The sequence below is a fragment of the Dendropsophus ebraccatus genome, chromosome 6 (genome assembly GCF_027789765.1).
Source record: "Dendropsophus ebraccatus isolate aDenEbr1 chromosome 6, aDenEbr1.pat, whole genome shotgun sequence".
In the NCBI taxonomy this organism is placed as follows: Eukaryota; Metazoa; Chordata; class Amphibia; order Anura; family Hylidae; genus Dendropsophus; species Dendropsophus ebraccatus.
In genome coordinates, this window is record NC_091459.1 from 77,282,224 (window position 1) to 77,304,950 (window position 22,727).

At 40.2% G+C, this 22,727-nt stretch overlaps 1 protein-coding gene across 1 annotated transcript in view; it reads left to right on the forward strand.

The window, feature by feature from the left end:
- Positions 1-884: 884 nt before the first annotated feature.
- SLC7A14 (solute carrier family 7 member 14) overlaps positions 885-22,727 on the forward strand; it is a 78,433-nt gene continuing 56,590 nt past the window's right edge. The window contains exon 1 of the mRNA XM_069973817.1: positions 885-936. The gene's annotated coding sequence lies outside the window, so the exon portion shown is untranslated. The remainder of the gene's footprint in view (positions 937-22,727) is intronic.

The window sequence follows — 22,727 nt, forward strand, 5'->3', positions numbered from 1 at the left end:
GCTAATAATAGAGAATAAAGGTAAACAAGTGCTGTATACATCAAACAAGGTTGAGACCTTTATAAAAATCTTCCCAGACACCCAATAATAATACTGTATGTCAAATGGCTCGGGCATTTTGATGCCTATAAAGGACAGACTGTTATAATGGCTGATAACAGAGAAAAACACTGAGCAAGTGCTGTGTACATCCAGTAGGGTCTGAACCTTTTCAAAAGCCTTCCCTGTGCTTATGTACCCCTGTGCCAAATTCAGGGTCAAATGGTCTGAGATTCCTATGGAGAAGAGACTGTTAATTACTGATAACAGAGAACAATAGTGAGTAGGTGCTGTATATGTCCGGCAAAGACTGGACCTTTACAAAGATACCCAATGTACCTGCAAAATTTACTTAAGTTAAATCACTCTGGCGTTTGGACGTCTATAGAGGACAGACTGTGAGAACTGCTGATAACAGAGAACAATCTACCAAATTGGAGATGTAAATACTTGCCAGACAAACAGTTGAGGTGCTTGGATGATGTTTGGTAATAACAGAGAACAACACTGAGCAAGCACTGTATACACCCGGCATAGTCAGACCTTTATGAAAACCTTCCTGGAAACCCATTGTACCTTCTTGCCAAATTTGAAAACAACCAGTTCATGTGTTTGAATGCCTATAGAGGACAGACAAACAGACATTGCCTTTTATAACCTAGATATGTGTCAGCTCCTTAACCCTGTGCTGCCTGCAGTAGACATGCCTGGCCCTCTCTGGAGCACTCTGCTGCTGATGCATTATGCATGTGGGGGAGGTCACGTGACGCAGGTTGAGTGTGAATGATTCAGGAGCTGTATGTACGTGTGCTGCAGACTCCGCCCCCTCCTCAGCTGCCTTGTCCACAGACTGGAGCAGAGATGGAGCCCAGCACAGCCTGCTGATTCCTGGTCCTGGTGAGTGTATAGCCAGTGCTCATCCCTCAGCCCTGTGTGTGGTGGGAGACCATCATTTAACCCTCTCCTCCTGCTCACCCTCTGCATTTCCCATCAGTGCAACCTTCCCTATAGCAGATGCTACTACTACTGTACATGGTGCTGTATACCAGGCTGTGAGCATGTCTGTTCATACAGTCTAGCTGTAATACTAGGGACTGGAAGGGCGTTTACTCTGTATACTGTCTACTTACAGTTCAGTAAGTCCTGAGATCCTTTCCTCCTCCCCCCAGTCCCATGGAGCATGTAAAGGAAAGTGTAACCTACCTGGGGTCATCTAGTCAGCTGCAGAAACCTACACTGGGGTATCAATGTCTTAGTGTAAACTGGAACGGATGCATCTGCAGCGGTGATACAGATATGAGAACAGGAAATGTAAGAATGTCATAGGCATGGATGTAAATCATAGTACTCTGTAATAATAGTGACCTATATTCCAGATAGACAGATATGTACATATTGTAGCATATCATGCTTATATAGTAGAGTTGACGATATATAAACTGCAGTCAATGTGTAATTTATCACTCTAATAAAAAGGATTATTGCTATTAATTTTACCTGGAAGTAAAAGTTCTTTGAAGCCTTCAGTTTAGCCATCAGGATGGTTTTCAGTATGCATATGTGATCATGTACACGTAACAGGTGCCAGGGGATGCTCGCCAGTCTGTTTAGTTACAATCAATAAACCCTGTAACGCCTCAGATATGCAATTTGGTGACTATGGGGTTAATTGAACAATTAGATACATGAGCCAAAACAGGATAAATTGCTATTTTCCTGATCCCAGAGTCATTTTGTACTGAAAAGAGCTCCCCCCATGTGGCATAGAAGTGGTTATTAAGCCTGATACTTAAATGACAAGGCAACATGCTTTCTGCCAGAGGGGGTTAATTTTATTTAACATGGAAATGATTTGTCGGCTTCCATGCACACCTATTTCTAGGAAGACTTGATATTTTATCCGTCTGGTGCAGCTCATAGTATGTCAGTCTATGGGCGTTTTCTGGAGCTCTCCAAGGTCCTGAATTTCCAGCACTTCCTGGTAATAGAGCCAAATGATTTGTATGTCTGTTATAATGGGAAGCCATCCAGTCACAGACACAGACAAGAAAGCTTTAGTGGGTTTTGTTACCCGATTCTCTAATCTTTTAATAAAATACTTCCTGCCTTGTCATTTGACAGAAATTATCTTAGATTGTGGTGATTAGTGTATCAGGACAGTTGCTTTTAACCCTTTCCATCTGTGTATATGTTGATGTTGTCTCACAGCTTTACAATTAGTCATGGTTTATTTGGCAAGCATCCTTTATATAGTCACGCATATAATTCTGTAAGGACTACTGCCTTTGTTAACACGTTGATCAGGCTGAGAGAAATAGCCAGGTAATGTAGACGTGTTTCATGTAGTGAGTAGTGTCTAGAACTAGAGAGCTTTGGCTTCAGTTACACATACAAAAAGCTCTGGCAGACATTAATCTATGCTGATTCTTACAGTCTATACTACACTCCTTTAAGTACAGCAGTTTGGCATTATAATGTATTAAGAGCTCTGTTTTATTACACTCCTTAAGTTAGCTATTCATTTACAATAGATACTAAACCCTCATGGGTTTCACTGCATTATAAAATGAATAAAAACAAAACAGAGTAGTTAGTCATGACATGTTACTTAAAGGGGTTAGCCAACCAAATATGTTTTTTTCATAATCATATTTTTTGAGATAGAAGAGGCAATAGGTGAAACTAATAGATGTAACTAAAACCACAAAGGTTCAACAATGACAGATGAACCACATGTATTAATGCCTTTTAAGGGTCAGATAGATTTGAATTGGATCATGTTAAGGCCTTGTGGTTACATTGCTTTTGCAGGGAACCCCAAAGAAATGATCCTGTTCTCCATTTTAGGCCATTGAAATCCTAAAGGGAACTGTTTAACAAAAAGTATAGAAACAATTTCAGTTTTTGAAGAGTTTGTGTGGGAGGGACAGGAATGTGTAAGGGCCCTATTCCACGGGACGATTATCGTTCAGATTATCGTTAAATCGTTCGAATCTGAACGATAATCGTTCGGTTGAAATGCAGTTAACGATTAACGACCGAACGAGAAATCGTTGATCGTTTAATAAGACCTGGACCTATTTTTATCGTTGCTCGTTCGCAAATCGTTCGCATTGAATAAGACATCGTTCGGTCGTTCTCAATAGATACGAACGCAATAGCGAATAAATAGCGAAGAGAAACGATCGCAATTACGATCATAAGTAACGATTATCGTTCCATGGAAATGAGTGAACGTTTTCAGGTCTTTCGCAATAGCGGTCGTTTGAGATCGTTAATCGTTAACGATTATCCAAACGATAATCGTCCCGTGGAATAGGGCCCTTAGTCTTTTAGCTGAGGCGACATGATAGGTGATAACTTCAACTGCCTTTTGAAAGAAAAGGAGTTCTTTAGGTTGTCCACCAAGGTAGTAATTTAATCTTTAAGGCAATTTAATTTGAGGTTACTTACTTGGCATTACTTGGCATTTACTCATTGGCATTTAATGTTGTTTCTGACTTATATGTATATTGGAGATTTCAGGATGATATAAGTTGGCCACATACATATGATATCTGTCAAAGTGGCAGATTCGACTTACATATATCTAATGTGGGGGCCTTTACTTAGGGCATCCGCTAGACGCTCCTTTGCAATATCATATGGTAGGATTGATAGAGGGTAACCCTGTTTTGCCCCATTTAAAATGACATGAAAGAGAACATACCATTGACCCTGATCCAGGCCATAGAGAGAAAGATTTTACAGAACTTGAAAGATCTAATGCCTATCCATATTAAGACAGAGTCTGTGGATCAAGCTGGATATCTTTTTGGCATAGAGACAAATCACATATTGTATGATGAATCGTTTATTTATATTTACAGAGTTTTGTTTGTGCTGTCCAATGCTTCCCTTTTTCCAATTCTGTATTTTATTGCCATTATAAGTGCAAAAGTACAGCTATAAATTTTTACATTTTTGTATCCAAATGTGCAATGACATAAGGAGAAAGGTAAGGTACAATGCTTCCCTTTTTAAGACCTACTTGGTCCTTGTCTTTTACATTGGGGAGCTGGGGGGCAAATTAATTAGCTGTTCACTTCAACATTGATCAGAAAACGTAGCCAGATAATTAGCTCCTATGTGATGCGTCCTTGTCATCTATTGGTATCGCAGTAAATGTTACCATTCATGTTTGTGGTGTAAGGAAAACCCATCTGAAACAGAATTAATCATTATTGTTACGAACAGTAAAAGCTAAGAAGAAAAATGTGTCATAAGTGAGCTGTAAACCCATCAGGGCCAGGGCATTTCCCTCTTGTGGAGGTTATAAGATCTTCTTCTATTGAAATGTGTTCTGCATGTCATTGGATAGGCCTCTGAGGTTGTAGTGGAACCATTTCTTCAGATCTGTGTTCTGTTTTATCTAATGCCAGCTCGACCAAATAAACAAAAGTTCTGGAGATAGGTAAAGGAAATAACAAGGGTACTGCTGTATTTGCTTGAATACTCATTGAACAAAAGGTGCTGTCGCTACAACATTCTTGTGCCTGGTACTGGAACCCTCTAAGCATATTTCATTTCTCACGATATCTGCTAAGACCTAAATACTAGTTCAATAAAGGGAAATTATTCTTCTCATTTAAGTGCAAATCTTATCCAAGCAAAGACTCTGATGGCATATTGCAAGGATTGATAGCTGGGACCCCCACCACTAAAAGAATTCTGTTATGGAAGTCAACAATATAAGAAAGAGACAATGACATTGGTGGTTCATTCCTTAGAATGTTGTGCCAGATTCCTGGTAACATAAATCTCTTGGGTATATTTAAATTGTGTATTCTGACCCTAGAAATCACATATAGCATGAGATCACAGAATCCTTCAATGTGACCCTCTCACACTTATTTATATCATCTATGAAGATCATGATAATGTTAATATCCACATGAAAAAAACAACTCCAGGTCTTGACCATAACTTCCTTTTTTACACAGCCGATTATTAAAGGGGTAGTGCGGCACTCAGCAATTATTCACAGAATAACACACATTACAAAGTTATGCAACTTAGTAATGTATATTATGTCTGTGAATCGCACCCTTACCGTGTCCCCCCACCCCCGCACGTGTACCCGGAAGTGTGGTGCGATATACATACCTGACGCGTGTCGACCCCCATCTTCTGTCGATGCAATCTTCGGGAGGCCGGCCGACTCGCTGCAGCCGTCCCGCATGCCGCCCCCCCCTCTGCAGGGTCATGAGCTGCTCAGCCGCGATTGGCTGAGCATAACTGAGCGTGTGTCGCGTCATGAGCTGCTCAGCTGCGAGTGGCTGAGCATAACTGTGCTCAGCCAATCGTGGCTGAGCACAGTTATGACGCGGCAGAGGGGGGCCGGCAGGAGTCGGCTGGCCTCCCGAAGATGACGTCTTTGAAGAAGATGGCGGACGGGGTCGGTCGACACGGATCAGGTATGTATAGCACACCACACTTACGGGTACACATGCGGGGGTGCGGGGACACGGGAAGGGGGCGATTCACAGACATAACATACATTAAAAAGTTGTAAAACTTTGTAATGTGTGTTATTCTGTGAATAATTGCTAACGGCGCACTACCCCTAATAATGAGCACTCATGTACCCAATAATCAACCTGTGTAAAAGAGTTGGCAATCAGCCAATGAACAAGCTGATTTGCAAATTGTATCTTTTTTTGTGGCCCTATAAATTAAGTTACGGATAAAACTGTGTAAACAGGGGATGTGTGGCAAATAACAAAGCATATAAATGGCCGCACAATTCAACAAGCCTTGTAAAGGTTCTGCACACCAGTGTCAGTCTCACTGATCAGCACTTATTTGTTGTGTACTATCTGCCTGTGTAAAAAAGGCTTTTATTTTACTGAAAGAGTAGTAGATGACAAATATCCAACAGAGGTGGTTTGTAAATCCCCAGTAACTGAATGTAAACATGCCCGAAATAAACATATGTCTGCCCTGAGATTAAAAAATAATATATAGCAGGCAAGATGGACAATGTGGTTGTTGTTTTTTTGCCAATTTTGATGATTGTTTTTATGATTCTATGGGGGAAATGTATCAAAGGGTGTAAAATTTTATCTGGTGTAAACTGCCAACAACAACCAATCACAGCTATTCTTTTATTTTACCAGAGCTGAAAGCTGAGCTGTGATTGGTTGCTGGGGGCAGTTTCCACCAGTCTATATGTTACACCCATTGATAAATCTCCCCCTATGGTTCTATAATTGTTATGTGTAATCTCAATCACTTACTTTGTGAAATATTCATATTTTTCTGAGTCCAGTAGCCATGTTTTTGCACTGACTTTTCTATCTGTAAGTTCCTTTTTATGTTGCTTAATGGTTTTGTGAATGAATGAGAAAGACTGCAGCATGACTCACCATTCAGGGAGGGACAGGCACCATGGCAGTTTGCCTGGTATTATAATAAGGAGGAAGGCATATCTCCATTTTTCTTTCAACCTATGTTTGTACTGGTGTCATGACCGAATTGGTTTTATAACAGAACCCAGTTAAGACCAATGGATTCCAGTGACTTTCAAGATTTTATCAACATGACAAAATCCCACTAAAACACCTACTGTATGAAGGCCTGTATCATGTACACAGAGTTATGCACTGTATTGCACAGAAAGATTTATTTATTACAGGCTGCCATTGATCACCTTAATGCATCTTCAATATTTGTACCATGTAAAGTGAATATTTATCAAATGTGTATATAATGTGCATATAAAATCATTAGAATACAGAAATGCAATCCCACAAAAGAGTCCCCTAAATGTGTATAATAACTAATCATATGTGTTGTCCCTTGACCAATATCACAGAGGATAAACCATGCAATACAGATCAATAACATAAACAGTGGTATGCCCAGGGATGTAAAAATAATCCATACAGAATACCACCTGAAAACATACAATAAACATGCCAATATCCAAAAGGATGGCCAGTGGGAGACCCTGCAGCCCGATGTACATTTTACCCATTATCTTGTATATAAGAAGCAGAAGCATCAGCGCAATGGCCATTGTGGATTACTGGAACTTACACAGCCACTGCTCACTTGTGCATTGGGATAGACTGTTAATAAACAAGTCCCAAAAACACTTTAAGGGCAAATATGGAATTGGTAGACTAAGTATGTCCCACCTGTCAAATTCTGTATAGCCTTTCACAACCACTGACATAATATCCCTGAACCACAAGCTACCATGTTGACTTTTTTTTTTAAGTTTTGGCTCTATAAAATATATTGGTTAGGATAATGGCCTGCCTGCCAAGATGTGCCAATACACTCTCTTCTAGATAGCCATATACAATATTTTACTATAGTTTCATAGGGGTACTTCATAGTTTTTAAAACAGCTGGTGTCAGAACATTATACAGATTTGTAAGTTACTTATATTTAATAATCTCAATTCTGTCAGTACTTATCAGCTGCTGTATGCTCTGCAAGAAACAGAGCTTCATTCTAGTCTGACAGTGCTCTCTGCTCTTACCCTGACAGGAACTGTCCAGGACAATTGTTACAAGAAGACTAGAGATGAGCGAACCGGGTTCGGGTTCGAGTCCATCCGAACCCGAACGATCGGCATTTGATTAGCGGGGGCTGCTGAACTTGGATAAAATTCTAAGGTTGTTTGGAAAACATGGATACAGCCAATGACTATATCCATGTTTTCCACATAGCCTTAGGGCTTTATCCAACTTCAGCACCACCGCTAATCAAATGCCGAAAGTTCGGGTTCGGATGGACTCGAGCATGCTCGAGGTTTGCTCATCTCTAAAGAAGACCATTTCAATATTTTGCTTTAGTTTGTTAAAGTAGACATTGTGAGTGGTGAACATTAGCTATATATTGTGTTTGTGTGTGCATGTGTGTGCGTGTGTGTATGTATAGAGAGAGAAACAGAGAGATCAAAAGATTCTTCTTTAGTGATCTTTTTTTTTACCTTGTGTTAAGTCTGATAAAAGCCCATTGCATTGACCAGGATACATTTTTAATATACAATGAAAGGTGCTATTGTTTACATAGCAAAAAAATTGACAAAGAATTATGTTCGCTAAAATGTCAAGCTGCAGAAGTAACCTGCTTATTACATAACAGGAGATTTCCATATTCCAACATTTTTGAGTTAGGCTCCATACAGACAGGTGTATGGTAATGGCGTGCTAAACTGTACATATTGGAAAGTTATACTTAGACCCCCCTATGATCCTAGTGAACTAAACTTACAGAGCCTAATATGGTCGTAAGGCCCTATTACATGAAACGATTATTGGCCGTATTCGATCGTTTCAGCCAATAATCGTTCCGTGTAATAGATGGCAATGATCAGCTGACATGAACGATGTTGGCTTATTGTTGCAATCGCTTGTCTTTCAACATTGTTCGCTGCTCGCTGCTGCCGCGTGTAATAGCTGACAGCGCTCGTTTGCTCCTCATAGTCACCCCGTGTAATAGGGGCTTAAGTGTTACTTCCAATATTTAGATATCTTGACAAGCACTCCAACTCTTCAAAAATGGTGGTGTTTATTTACCCAACATGTAGGAATAACCATCAGTTGGGTCTTTATCAAGTCCTTTTATCAAGGTTATTAAAGATAACAAAAAAACACAAAAAAATGAAAATAACGTTTGACACTTGATGCCAGGGTGCTGAGCAAATTATAAGCATTAACCCCTTAAGGTCAAAGCCTATTTTCGTTTTTGCGCTTTTGCTTATTCCATTTTAAGTTTAAAAGTCCATAGCGCTTGCATTTTTTCACCTAGAGACGTATATGAGCGCTTATTTTTTGCTAAACCAATTGTACTTTGCAATGACAGGCATTATTTTTCCATAACATATGCTGCGAAACCGGAAAAAAATGCGCTGTCAAATTGAAAAAAAAAATGAATTTGTTTTGATTTCGGGGAGTTTTGCATTTACGCCGTCCGTCCTATGGTAAAACTGACTTGTTATGCATGTTCCTCAAGTCGTTACGATTACTATGATATATAACATGTATAACTTATATTGTATCGGATGGCCTGTAAAAAATTCAAACCATTGTTAACAAATATACGTTCCTTAAAATCGCTCCATTCCCAGGCTTATAGCGCTTTTATCCTTTGGTCTATGGGGCTGTGTGAGGTGTCAGTTTTTGCGCCATGATGTGTTCTTTCTATCGGTACTTTGATTGCGCATATACGACTTTTTGATAGTTTTTTATTACATTTTTTCTGGATTTGATGCGACCAAAAATGTGCAATTTTGCACTTTGGAATTTTTTTGCGCTGACGCCGTTTACCGTGCGAGATCAGGAATGTGATTAATTAATAGTTCGGGCGATTACGCGCGCGGCGATACTAAATATGTTTATTTATTTATTTATTTATTAATTTATATTTATAAAATGGGAAAAGGGGGGTGATTTGGACTTTTATTAGGGGAGGGGATTTTTTATTAATAAAAACACTTTTTTACTTTTTTTTTTACTGTAACTAGAAGCCCCCCTGGGGGGCTTGTATATACACAGCAATGATCTCTCATAGAGATCAATGCTGTGTATATACACAGCAAAGATCGATTAGATCGGTCATAGATTACTATGGCCTGCTGCAGGCCATAGCAATCTATTGCCGAGCCGGGATCAGCGTCATTCCGACGCTGAGGCCCGGCACGGGCAGAAGAACGGATCTCCCCCCCGCGATCGCATCGTGGGGGGGGAGATCCGTCCCACTAGACACCAGGGACGTGAGGTCTGAAGCCTCTAAGTGCAGCTGTCAGGTTTGACAGCTGCACTTAGAGGCTTAATTAGCTGGCGCGGCAATGGGACCCGCGCCGGCTAATAGAGGCGCTCCCGGATGCACATGTCAGCCGGGATCAGTGCCGTTCAGAGAGGGGTCCCGGCGGGACCCCGCTCTGAACACCCCGAGCGGCACCATGACGTATCAGATACGTCATGGGTCGCTAAGGGGTTAATGCTGCGTTTACACGGAATGATTTTACACGTAGCGATTTTTTTTAATAACGATCAGCGTATAGACGGAACGATATATCGTACGTAAAATTCGTTTTGCGATCGTTTTGCGATCGCTTAAGCCTATCTTGCACATAGGTAATATAGGTGAACGACTGTTTACACGGAACAATCTGCAAATTTTTTGCGAACGATGATTTAAGAACATGTTCAAAGATCAAAATGAACGATTTCTCGTTCGTTGTTCGAGCGTTCGCTGCGTTTACACGTATGATTATCCTTCGGATTCGATCGTTATCGTACAAAATCGCACGATAATCGTTCCGTGTAAACGTAGCATAACATCCAGAATTTAACAAAAACAAGAACACACTGCATGAAAATAGTAATGGGGTACTCTGGCCATTCGCCACTGCAGAACCAGTGCCATCTTCAGGCAGTTTCAGTGGTAGAAAAAAAAAGACCAGCAACCATTAATCTTTTGCAATACAAGAAGATCCAGGAGGTACCTCTGGCACGGTTCAGTCTATGTCTCAAATGTATATATTTGTTTCGCAGTAGACTACACTTTTGGTAAATAGACTGGATACTCCACAGTATACATGCTTTTTACCAGTATCTTGAAATATACCTCAAACATAGGTCCAACATGTGAATGGAGCTGTAGAGACAAAGGAAATCCACCCCCAACCATTAATACAATGGTCAAATTATTTCACCAATTGTTTTCTACAGTATTTTATTTTTGAGCCTTGCATTGCAAGTCTTGCATTGTGGCGAGTTGTATATCGATCTAAGAACAGTGAATCAGCTGCATCAGTTTCCTCTTCTCCAGCAGCCATTGTTTTCTGGTAAGGCTTGTGTAATGCAGATTTAAGTTTTGCCTTTTTATTGCCTTGCTACAACAAGCACAGACAACAGATGCTTAAGGAACAAACAGGGACATTTGCATGACCCAGAAGCCATAGTGACAGTTTTCATTAGTATACAAATACATATTGGCCTAATTGTATTTATCCCCCTCACTCTATTGTCTTCCCTTGTTAAACATTGCTGAAGTAATGTCTTATTGCACAGATATTACGTTCTTTGGTAAACACTGAAATGCATTTTTTATTAGTTGATGTAGATAGGTAAACATTGTGCACCTGCGATTTTATAATCCCTGCGATAGAAATATGATTGGGAAGTCGTCATATTTGGTGAACTCTTGTGTACTAGTGAGTGATGTTTTGTTATCTTTTGAGCATGTTACCGCTGAATACAATGATGCATTCACAAAGTGACTGATGGCAGATGTTAGGAGTAAAGAATAGGTAACCTGAGCCCTTCCCCTCTGTTTGAAATAGTCAGTGTGGGCAAATCTATTCCTTATGTCACCTTTTTATTAATGACATCATTGTGTGGGTAGCACAGGTCTAGGAAATTTCTTTGTCCAGCAAAACACACTTTGTACATTACAAGAGCTTGGTGCTGAAAATGAGTTTAACTATAACCCTAAAAAATAATGTATTATATGTATAAATGGTACCATTAAAACAATCAGCAGATTAGAAGTAAGAAACCTGAAGAAATGTCTCTATAGTACATGGCTTTAATAAATATAGGGGGCTCAACCTGTAAATATATTATCCAACAAAGGGGTGCCACTCAGTGTCTGAATATCACAACCAAGTATTCATAAGAAAAGACAAGATACAAAAGTAGAGTGCACTCCACAACCTCAATATATGCTAAATCACATAATTTTTTTTATTGAATTGTTATATTATTGTTATGATATTCAATAAAAATTTGTCATGTGATTTAGCATATATTGAGTTTGTGGAGTGCACTCTACTTTTGTGTCTTGTCTTTTCTTACGGACCCTCTGTAGTACATGGGGCGCTGAGGATGAAGGAAAGTTTCGTACATACAGATTTTAACATGAAGTAAGCATAAAAATTGCAGCATGTCTCACCAGGTAACGTACAAACAAGCCAACAGTCTTTTGTGCGCACCTGTATGGTAGTCGAGCCATGTAATAGGGTTCCTAAATGAGTGTTGATCTATGGCATTAGATCGGTGTTCCTATTGTGCATGGGTCTGCCCATGTAATACTACCCTAAAGTCCATGGAATCCTTCTTAAGGCCATGTGCAGACTACATAAGAGACCGGCCGTTCTGTCACCCCGTGGGGTCATGGAATGGCCAGTCTCTGAAAAGATCATCACGGCCGGTACTGCAGTACCGGTCAGATGATCTTTAGGGCCGCAGAGTTCTGATGCATCAGTGCGCGCCCGCATTAGAACTCCCAACTGCACACTATGGATGACTAGCCGAAGCCACTAGCTCCATAATGTGCACTGACAGGGTTTTCTGCAGCCGCTATTCACTGAATAGCAGCCGCAGAAAACTGACATGTCAGTTATCTAAGACGCCGCGAGAGATCCCGGCCGGATCATATACTATGTGTATACGCTCCAGCCGGGATTCCATAGAAGACAAAGATTGCAACAAGACAAGAGGATTGCAACAACGGCCTTACTTTTAAGAATATATACGTCGTGTGAACATAGCCTAAGGCTTTAGTTCAACACCAGATGCTATTTATTGAAAATTAAATTAACATTGTGTCCTATGGAATCCTAGCCAGAGTGTATATACTCTGTATACACTCCGGCCGGGATTCCATGTGGCTGCATAGAAAACTGACATATCAGTTTTGTGCAGCCGCTATTCATTGAATAGCGGCCGCACAAAACTGACAGTGCAAACAATGTAAAGTGTGACTCCGGCACACTTTATATTGTCTGCTATGGTCATTTGGAATGCAGGCATTCCAAATCAAAAGAAGCGAAGTTCATCCAGCCTGTACTGCCGTACCGCCAGGCGGATACTTCACTGACAGCGGCCAGTTGTGTCACAGAACGGTCGCTGTCTTACAAAGGGTGAACCCGGCCTCAGGGTGTGTTCACACGTACAGGATCCGCAGCAAATTTGATGGTGCAGATACGCAGCAGATACACAGCAAATTTGATGGCACAGATATAAATGTAACTAAAGAACTGAACACAGCATCAAATCTGTGCCACAAATCTGCTGTGGATCTGCACCATCAAATCTCCTGCGGATCCTGTGCGTGTTAATGCACCTTTTCGGCATTTCCAGGGCAGTTCTACTTCCACAATCAGGTTAACATTTAAATTGAAAACACAGTGCATGTTTTATTTAAAATGTTCAATGTATTCAATGTTGCAAATCATTATGTTGATATGTGCAGGGAAACAAAAAAAAGAGAACGACAATAATTGATATATGTGAGTTGTACCTGTGAGCAGCTGAAGCCTATGTGTGATAATATTATCCTTCCACTTACATTCAACCAAATTGTACAGCAGCTTTGCCCTCCACCACTGGTGTAGCAGTCCACGTTACTGTCTGGTAAATAGGTGACTGATGATGCCATTCGGTATGTGCCTCATCCCTTGTAGAGCACTCGATTGTAAAATGAAGCCAGCCATTTATTTCAGCTCCAAAAATGTACTGTTTTATGACAGTCATTCAATTAAATGGTAAACAATATAATACAGAGAGAAGACTTGTAGGGCATATGGAAAGGGTTAACCTAATAAATCATCTCGTACAAAGCTGTAGTTCAGTTCAGGGTAATGCACAGACAGCGTCTAGCGCATGTAGATGTGCTGCACATTGCTTATGACTTGTTTGCAGAATGATGTGTTGACATCTGATATTGGATTGGTATTGAAGGTGTAATCCTTTGCATTAACAGGGATTTCAAGGGGCCAGGCTAACAGATTACACATCTCAGTCCATGCACCTGTAAAATAATTCAGGTACTTTGTACAGTCTGCTATAATGTTTGTTAAACTTCATATGCATGCACTAGTTCCCAATAATTTCTACTGTGCATCAAAAGTTGAGCGGATGTATTTTAATGCGACCCAAAATGTAAATGTCTTTGTTAAGCTTTCTTTAGAAGGAGAACTGATTATTTTTTTTCATAGGCAATTTGTTCCATCTTCAGTAGTTATAGATTAAGCAGTTACTGTCACAAATCCAGTGTTATTTTTGTATTCAGTTATCTGCATTTTACAGTCTGGTTTGTCTATGACTAATTTTAACATATGGGTAGTATTGTCATCTACACCTACTCATAAATCTATAGATTCTGTCATTCGATTCTAACATTTATTTAGTGCACTGAAAACTGAATGTCACGACCTCTTTTGAGGAAGGTAAACATGCTTTACACCCTTACAAAATGAGAACAAATATCACTGAAAGGGGTAAAACTTTTACTTCTATAATTAAAATAAATATTTTACACAAAACCCCTTGTATCGAAAACTTAAATATGTGACAATCTCCATATGCATCTATATATGAAAGAAATTGGATACTTCTTACCACCTCAGGTATATAGTGAGGGATATAGCAGAAATCTCATCAACTTGAATTCTTGTTCCTGGATCCACTTAGGATATTGCTTGAGTGGTAGGAGGGGGTAGGAGGGGGTAGCCCTTTACAATGGCATACAGAAACCAAGAAATACTTGCCCTTTTGGTATAGATTAGGCATGGGGAACCTTCGTTGATCCGGCTCTTAAAAGAATATATTTCCCATCATGCTTGGACATCCAAAGCTTTGGCAGTCCAGACATGATGGGAATATTACTTTTGCAGCAGTTGGAGGACTGTAGATTCCCCATCCCTGATCTATAGCTTTAGGACTATGTTCATGTTTTTTGAGGTGAAAATATAGGCATATTTTAATCATTATGATGATCAATGATCATGGTCTTTATTTACGTTCGGAATTATCAAAATATGGCCGTAAAGTGTTTGAAGGAACTGAAAATCTGTTAGAGTAAGTCTGGACATAAGCATGGTCTTCAGAAAGAGGTGGTCTTTGGTTTCTACTTTCTGCCTTGGCTTGGGATGAAGCATTAAATATTGCTTTGTAGCATTCCATAGATGTATTTGTAGTGTTCCACTGATCCATTTCAAAAGTGTTGGTAAGTTATTCTAAACATTTTAAGTCAAAATGTTTTATACTGGGATTTGTTTACACTGTGCTTTTAATTTGGAACACACAAAGCTATGGCTGCATGTTTGGTTACCAAAACACTGAAACTGTAGGTACCTTAGGAAAAGATGATAGGCACCACAACAACACCATCCATGAGACATACACAAGCAAGGGGTCCTCTGGGGGACTAATAGCACCAGCCTGCTTAAGTGCAACCCCCATCTGCACTGTGCCAGCCCAAGGAGAGTGGAAAGTCTGGTTTAGACTCCAGACTTCAGCTCCAACCACCACAATGCTCAGGTACTTTCTAATAACCCATCAAGGGTAAACAGCCTCCCCAACCACAGCACCAAAAAGAAGATGCACCACATACCTGCAGAGGAACCAAGAACAGCTGAGCTTACAGCCAATACAAAACTGCCAGTCCCAAGTTACATTGAGGGCACAGAAAGCAGCCAGCTGCCAATTTGCTAGGGCCCATAGTTACTCACAGCTCCTATTGTTTTCTCTGCAAATCACAGTGGTGGCAGTTTACTGAACTTTTGACTTTGATTATGCAAAAAAAAAAACGACAGTGACACTTTAAAGAAGTCCGTACTAGTCGTTGACCCTTACTATCAGGGGTACCCCTCATTACACCATCCAGGAGACATTCATGTAGATGTGTGATGTGTGCAGAAATAAGACATTATCCATTGGTGTAACACCCCTAGAGGTCTGGTAAAAAGACCCCAGCCACGGTGATTGTTATGAACTCTAAGACACCCAAAGACAACCACACCTGTTATCGATAGACTGTAGCATATTTCATTTATGTATCATGTCAGTAAAGGGGCTATACAGGATTAAATAAACAAAACTACAGTTCAGCTCTATTTGCTTCAATGGAGCAGAGCTGCAAGACCAAGCACAGACTGAGGACAAGAGTGGAGCTGTTTTTGAAAGAAATTGGCTATATTATTCTAAGTCTAGAAAACCCCTTTAAGATCTCTACTTTAGGTGCTTTGTCTTATATAGCTAAACATTATCTCATACGTTACTGTACATGTTTCAGTACTTCACCTCATAATAATGCACTTGCTAAATTTTATCACACATAAAAGCTATTTTCCATGCAAAGGTAATTATAGCTGCTCAGCAAATATCTGTCTTTTTGTCCTTTGCACAGAATATGTTATACATAATTAAATCAAGGCTGTGGTTGGTTTCCTGGTTTTCAGAGATTTTATGACCTATATGAGATATTTAATACGTTTATGAATATTGCAGCTTGCTAGAGATGATGTAAATAGCATAGACAGAATATCAAATGACGTATAAATGACAATTATATACATAAGTTGAAAAAATCCAATGGTAATACAGATTGTGACATCCTTCTTTGAGCCAGTGGACGCACTTTATCCATACATTACATAGATGTTGTTTTTTGAATGTCTGTCATATAAGCCTATATTTTACCTGCAGTGGTGGTGGGGGAGTTATGAAGCATGAAGCATTGGTCAGACTCAAAGTGTTTTGCACACTGCACTTCCCCCCATCCTCATAGCTGACTAAGCATAGAATGGCTCTGCAGTTTATAGGGGACTTGAAGAGCAGTCTGGGATCCTCCCTCCCTGAACTGTGGCAGCCACATCCTAAGTAAAGTCTGCTGTACTGTACAATTTACCTAAAAGAAGGTCAAATATCCCCAAAGATATACAGTGGTACCTTGGTTTAAGAGTAACTTGGTTTAAGAACGTTTTGGTTTAAGAGCTCACAGTTTTTCAAAATTGTGACTTGGTTTAAGAGCATTGCTTTGGTTTAAGAGCTCCCTGTACTGGGGGGGGAGCTCGAGTGGAGAAGGGGCATGGTCTGCATAGCGGGGTCTACAGCACTGTACTCTGACCCAGGAAGTCTCCCTCACCTTCCAAATCATAGCAGATCTACTTCAGGCTGGGGCTTACATCAGGGGACAGAACTGTAGGGGTAATCTCTTCATAGCTGTAACCCCTCTCTCCCGGACAGAGAGTTCTGCATGTATGTGCCCACATCTGCCCTGCTCATTCCTTAATGCTCCCTGCAGTCTCTGTCAGCCCTTGTGTTTCACATCCTCTCCATTACTTTACAGTAATTTATAATATCACATATTCTGCTGTTTCTGAATGTTTCTTTCACCTGTTTTACATGTTATTCAGAATAATAAATCATTATTTTTGGGGTGTGGAACCAATTGTCTGCATTTCTATGATTTCTTATGGGAAAATTTGCTTTGGTTTAAGAGTGGATTTGGATTACAAGCAGGGTCCCAGAACGAATTATGCTCGTAATCCAAGGCACCACTTTACTATGGTAAATTAATTCTATTTCATAGGGTAATCAGAGAGATAGTATCCTATATATACCCATGAATGTTTTAAGATGCTTTATTGAGAAATATACGCAAAATGACTAAATAAAAACATATACACACAACCAGACACAATTAAAATCAGACAAAAGAAGTGGGGAATCCCAAAACCCTGTAGATGTAATGGTATTGATTGCGGTCTACTGTATAGGCAGCACCTAAGCTATGAAGCATAAACTTATATTAAATATCAATAGACCATCTCATGCAACAAAGCATTAAGTGCTTGTAATAAATATGTAAATAGTATAAAATAGTGGTAAACAGAAGAGGTTGGTGGGATTTGTCTGGCGCAACCACCCCTATTGGAACACCGGCCACGTTCCCCTGTAACTTCTCTGAATGAGGAGAACTCCTGGCACTGGTGTGAAGTCAAATTCAGGCTTTTATTTGATGCAACGCGTTTCGAGGGTGCAATCCCCTCTTCATCAGGCATAATACAGGTAACAAACAACAATCTTTTATAGTAAAACAGTAATGGATGACCCGGAAGTGCTTTCTGCTCTCTAGTGACCTCTGACATCATCATCCCACATTACACTGATACTAACAAACATTTGGCTAAAAACACATATCTTTCAACCGGAGATTGAATAAAATAAAATAAAAATACACATCCTCATATCATCATCCTCATCCTCAGGATGTGTATTTGTATTTTTATTTTTATTTTTATTTTATTTTATTTTATTCAATCTCCGGTTGAAAGATATGTGTTTTTAGCCAAATGTTTGTTAGTATCAGTGTAATGTGGGATGATGATGTCAGAGGTCACTAGAGAGCAGAAAGCACTTCCGGGTCATCCATTACTGTTTTACTATAAAAGATTGTTGTTTGTTACCTGTATTATGCCTGATGAAGAGGGGATTGCACCCTCGAAACGCGTTGCATCAAATAAAAGCCTGAATTTGACTTCACACCAGTGCCAGGAGTTCTCCTCATTCAGAGAAGTTACAGGGGAACGTGGCCGGTGTTCCAATAGGGGTGGTTGCGCCAGACAAATCCCACCAACCTCTTCTGTTTACCACTATTGTGACTGACACCGAGGATCCACTTTGGAGAATCGGAAGGTGGAAGGCAGCATCCCCCGTTGATCCAGAGCGCTTATTAGAGTCGTGCCTAATTGTGTACGACCCACTCAGGTGAGCGTGCATTTGCACACATATGCATGTTTCTCCAAAGTGTGTTTTGACCTGCACATGCAGCGCCGTTTGTGTGTTTTTTTCTTTGCATGTACAATAGTATAAAATAGTATTTTAATAGTATATATAGTGCCTCACTAGACTATAAATGCAAGTATATCAAAGGTGTCCAAGGGAAGTTGGCATTAGTAGTAATAATCAGCAAGTGTTCTCTCCCAGCACTAGGCAGGCTCTCCACAGCAGTGACTGCAGTAATGCCCCAATTAGTGCCAATAACATTGCCTGAAATTATTGCCAGTCACAGTGCCCTCTACTAATGCAATCAGCCACCGTCCTCCAGTGTAATACTTACCTTACTGCCCTGCTTCTGTGCTGTTCTTTTGATAGGAAGTAAGGAGCTGGAAGATTAATTTGAGTGCCCTATATATCTTCCTGTAGTGTTGGGAACACTAGATCTTGCAGATCAGCGCTGGTTTATAATATTGATTGAGCTTTTATCTGACTGTGTAATAGGACCCGTGGCCAAGGATAAGCCCCATTAAGTAGGCACACCTGAAGTGGTACAGGATTAGAAAAGAATGATCATTCTTAACTGGTTTGTAGTTTGAGATCAGCAGGGTGGTGTTTTATTTATTCGGTAGCAAGTAATATAAAATAAACGTATGAAGATGACTATCACATAAAATGGTTAGTATGGAATATAATGACCACAGGGCCCTTGTGGAAAATGTATTAAAGTAATACATAAATGACTGTATATTGTGAGTTTAAAATAAACAATAGTCCTTCATGCAAAGCACTGTTTAATGAATAAAACACAAACAATTAAAGATGGTATATTGCCACTGTCCCCTAGGAGTGGAAGTTCAGGGCTCCATGATATTCATATATTTTGGCCCAAACTGCAGAAGTATTACAGATAGTAGTGTTCTTATTATTGCACTCAGACCTCTTGTGCCAGTAAGCCTTGCAAAGCAATAGTGCATAATGTAGCGATACTTATTGTAATGGCAAAGTTGTCGGTGTAATCCTTTGGATAAATAGATAGTGCCACAAATGGAGAGTCAGATGCTTGTCTCAGGGGAAGAACAGGACAAACATGTAGCAGGGCTTGAGCCCTTCTCACCTGCTCAGCATCCTGATGGAGTCCAGAGTCCTGTGTCCCTGTCTCCCCATGTTCCCAGATGGTCTGTGAGGTGTGTGGCCTTATTCTGGTGTTTGCTGTTTGCGTACTGCTACCAGTGAAGATGGTGAAGGAGTGCTCCAGACATATTTCCTGCTGTCTGTTTCAGGATAGCTATCAATGGAGAGAATCCTGGGATTTTGAAATTGGAACAGGATAAACTGTGGCATTCAATAGATCTTCTTTAAACTTTGGCATTCACTAGAGCGACTATTTGTAATACTTCTACAATGTGGCGTTTCATTCTTCTCCCATTGGGGAAGCCAGTCTTAAATTAGGCCTCGCCCCCTTTTCCCCCACCAGATCCACTAAAAGGTGCATGCCTCTTAATAAACCTGGCCAGCGCAACAAATCTACACCTGCCTCCAGCATGTGTAGATTTGTATCATGAGCAGCCATAAATCATGATTAATGAGGCGCAGGAGGAGGAGACAGCGCCTCCTCTCTGCATTGCCACACCCCCTACCTTGCCTGTGGATTAGCTGGGCATACGACAGGCGTACACCAGGGGTAAAGGGTTAATCTGCGCCTTCTCTCTGGTGTAAATTCCATACAGATTTTGATGAGGAATCCACATTGCAATTCACACAGAATTTATACCATGTATTATATACATTTATGAAATATTGTTAGCATATGCCATATGTTTTTCTGGAGATCTTTGAGTGCTGATACCTTCTTTCTCCTACAAGAAAAATAAAGCTCCAATAGAGACACACCATAGAAAAAGTATGATACAGAGGCTAAAGAGCATTTGATTGGGTATTGGCCACTAGGGATGAGTGAACCAAACCGTTACGAACTTTGCAAAAAGTTCAGTTTGGTACCGAATCAAACTTTGAGAAAGTTTGTTACGAATCTGGTAAAAATAACAACGGCAACTCAAAATTGTACTTTTTTCACAGAATAGACCAGGATACAAGGGATTATTACTCCTATAATGCCTTGTATCCTGGTTTTCTGTGAATATCAAGATGTGTGACGTCACCCCTGTTAGGGTAAGACCTTAAATTAGTCTCCTCAGATATACCTGGGTGCTGCCTAATCAAAAATTTAATGTGACAGCTGTCTGTGAGTAGTAACCAAGACACATGAAAGCAACTTCAGTATTCAAGCTTATCGAATTTATTAAAAAAAATTAGAAAAAAAAAGTCTTATCAGCTGTCCCATCACTGCACAGTTGTGTAGAAAAATGCTGGCGACTCATTGGGATTCTTGGTGTCCAAGACCGTGCACCCCAGTGCTGATGTCTGGTCCTTTAATTATGGACAAGGGCAGTACATGTCTGTTACTGCCCATTGGGTAAACATTCCCCCAGAAGACCATCAGAAAGTTAGCCCATTCTTGCCACTGTCACCTCCCCGGTGCTTTAGGGGGCCAGTTCTGCAAAAGTTCTGCCTCCACCAGCTTGCAACCATCCACAGCTTTGACTGAAGTACAACCTGCCCCGGTGTCTTACCAATGATGTCAGGCCACCACTCCAAGGCCGAACATCCTCCTCCTCCGTAAATTGTCTGTTCTCAACCATACTGGCCTGGGTGCAATCAGGTACTGCCTCCTCCTCCTACTTCTCAAATAGTCTTTTCTCAATCATACTGGGCTGGGTGCAATCAAGTGCTACTGCCTCCTACTCCTCCGTCAATTGTCTGTTCTCAACCACACTGGGTCCAATACAGTACTATTACTGCTGCTGGTTCCACTGTCAAATGTCTGTTTTCCCCCCTACTGGGTCCAAGGAACTTTGTGTCCTATGTCCCGTGTAATCACTTACACCTTGGCTAATTTTTTTTCACTATCAGACTCCCACTATTGTAGCTGCAATTATTCAGCCGTTATAGAAAGGTTCGTTTTAGGTTCGGTTCGTACAAATCCGAACTTCACGAAAGTTCGCCGGATCAAACCAAACTTTTCAAAAGTTCGCTCATCCCTATTGGCCACATCTACAACCTACAGAATTGTAATATGATTTATTGCAAGGACAATAAACCATTTCCTCTAAGGTTTTAATAACATTGTTATCTCTGCAATCTCTTCCATCTTGTCTGTATTTAGTGCAAATACCCTACCGCTTTGTGTCTCTACAACACTCCTTTTTGTATGCAGTTGTGTGTTACAAGCATTAGCTTTCATAGCATTACATTTCTGCATGTTTCTAATGTTCAGACTTTTGGGGACATGACAAAATAAATGTGATTTGTTCAGTATTTTAATAAAGTTGAAAGACATGATTAGAAATATAAATCTAAAATTCTTTGCACATTCAGCCCTGACTTTGTTGAGCAGGGATTAATTCTGAAGAACCCTGGAAAAAATCAGGCAGATAAATGAATAAAATGGTTAGGAACTGGAGATATATAATTGCTGCTTTTAATATCCATAAGGTCTTGATTTATATGCGCTTCCCAGAGCTGTGAGCTATAGCCTGAATTAAAATTAAAGCAATGGGAGGAGGAGTCAGTAACTTGACCACCAGATCACCAGAAGTAATAAGAAACCAGGGAAATACAATTTGCTTTCCCTACTGCCTGGTTGCACTGGTGACTCAATTTGTGGCTGTCAGAAATCACTACCCCTAAAACCTTTCTAAACTCCGTTTAGTGTACCTCCTAATCATTTGAAAGTGCTCTATGTACAGATTTAGCAGTGCACAATACATATTAATGATTCTAGTATGTAACATTGTTTGAACACAGGGCCATAAATCATCAGGTATCCACATCATATTTCTAAATCAATACCAACTCAATCTGTTGCCATAGATAGTAACGTCATAGACAAACAGTGTCTCAGATATTATGTATTAGCTGGGTATACGTGGTTGATAGCTAGCTTGATTCATTTGTTTAATAATGATGCGTCTGATATAATGGATCACATAAAGGGAATATTTCCACTCATATCTGGTGACCCCAAGCAAATATTTAGCAATACTATCTATTCCTTAAGA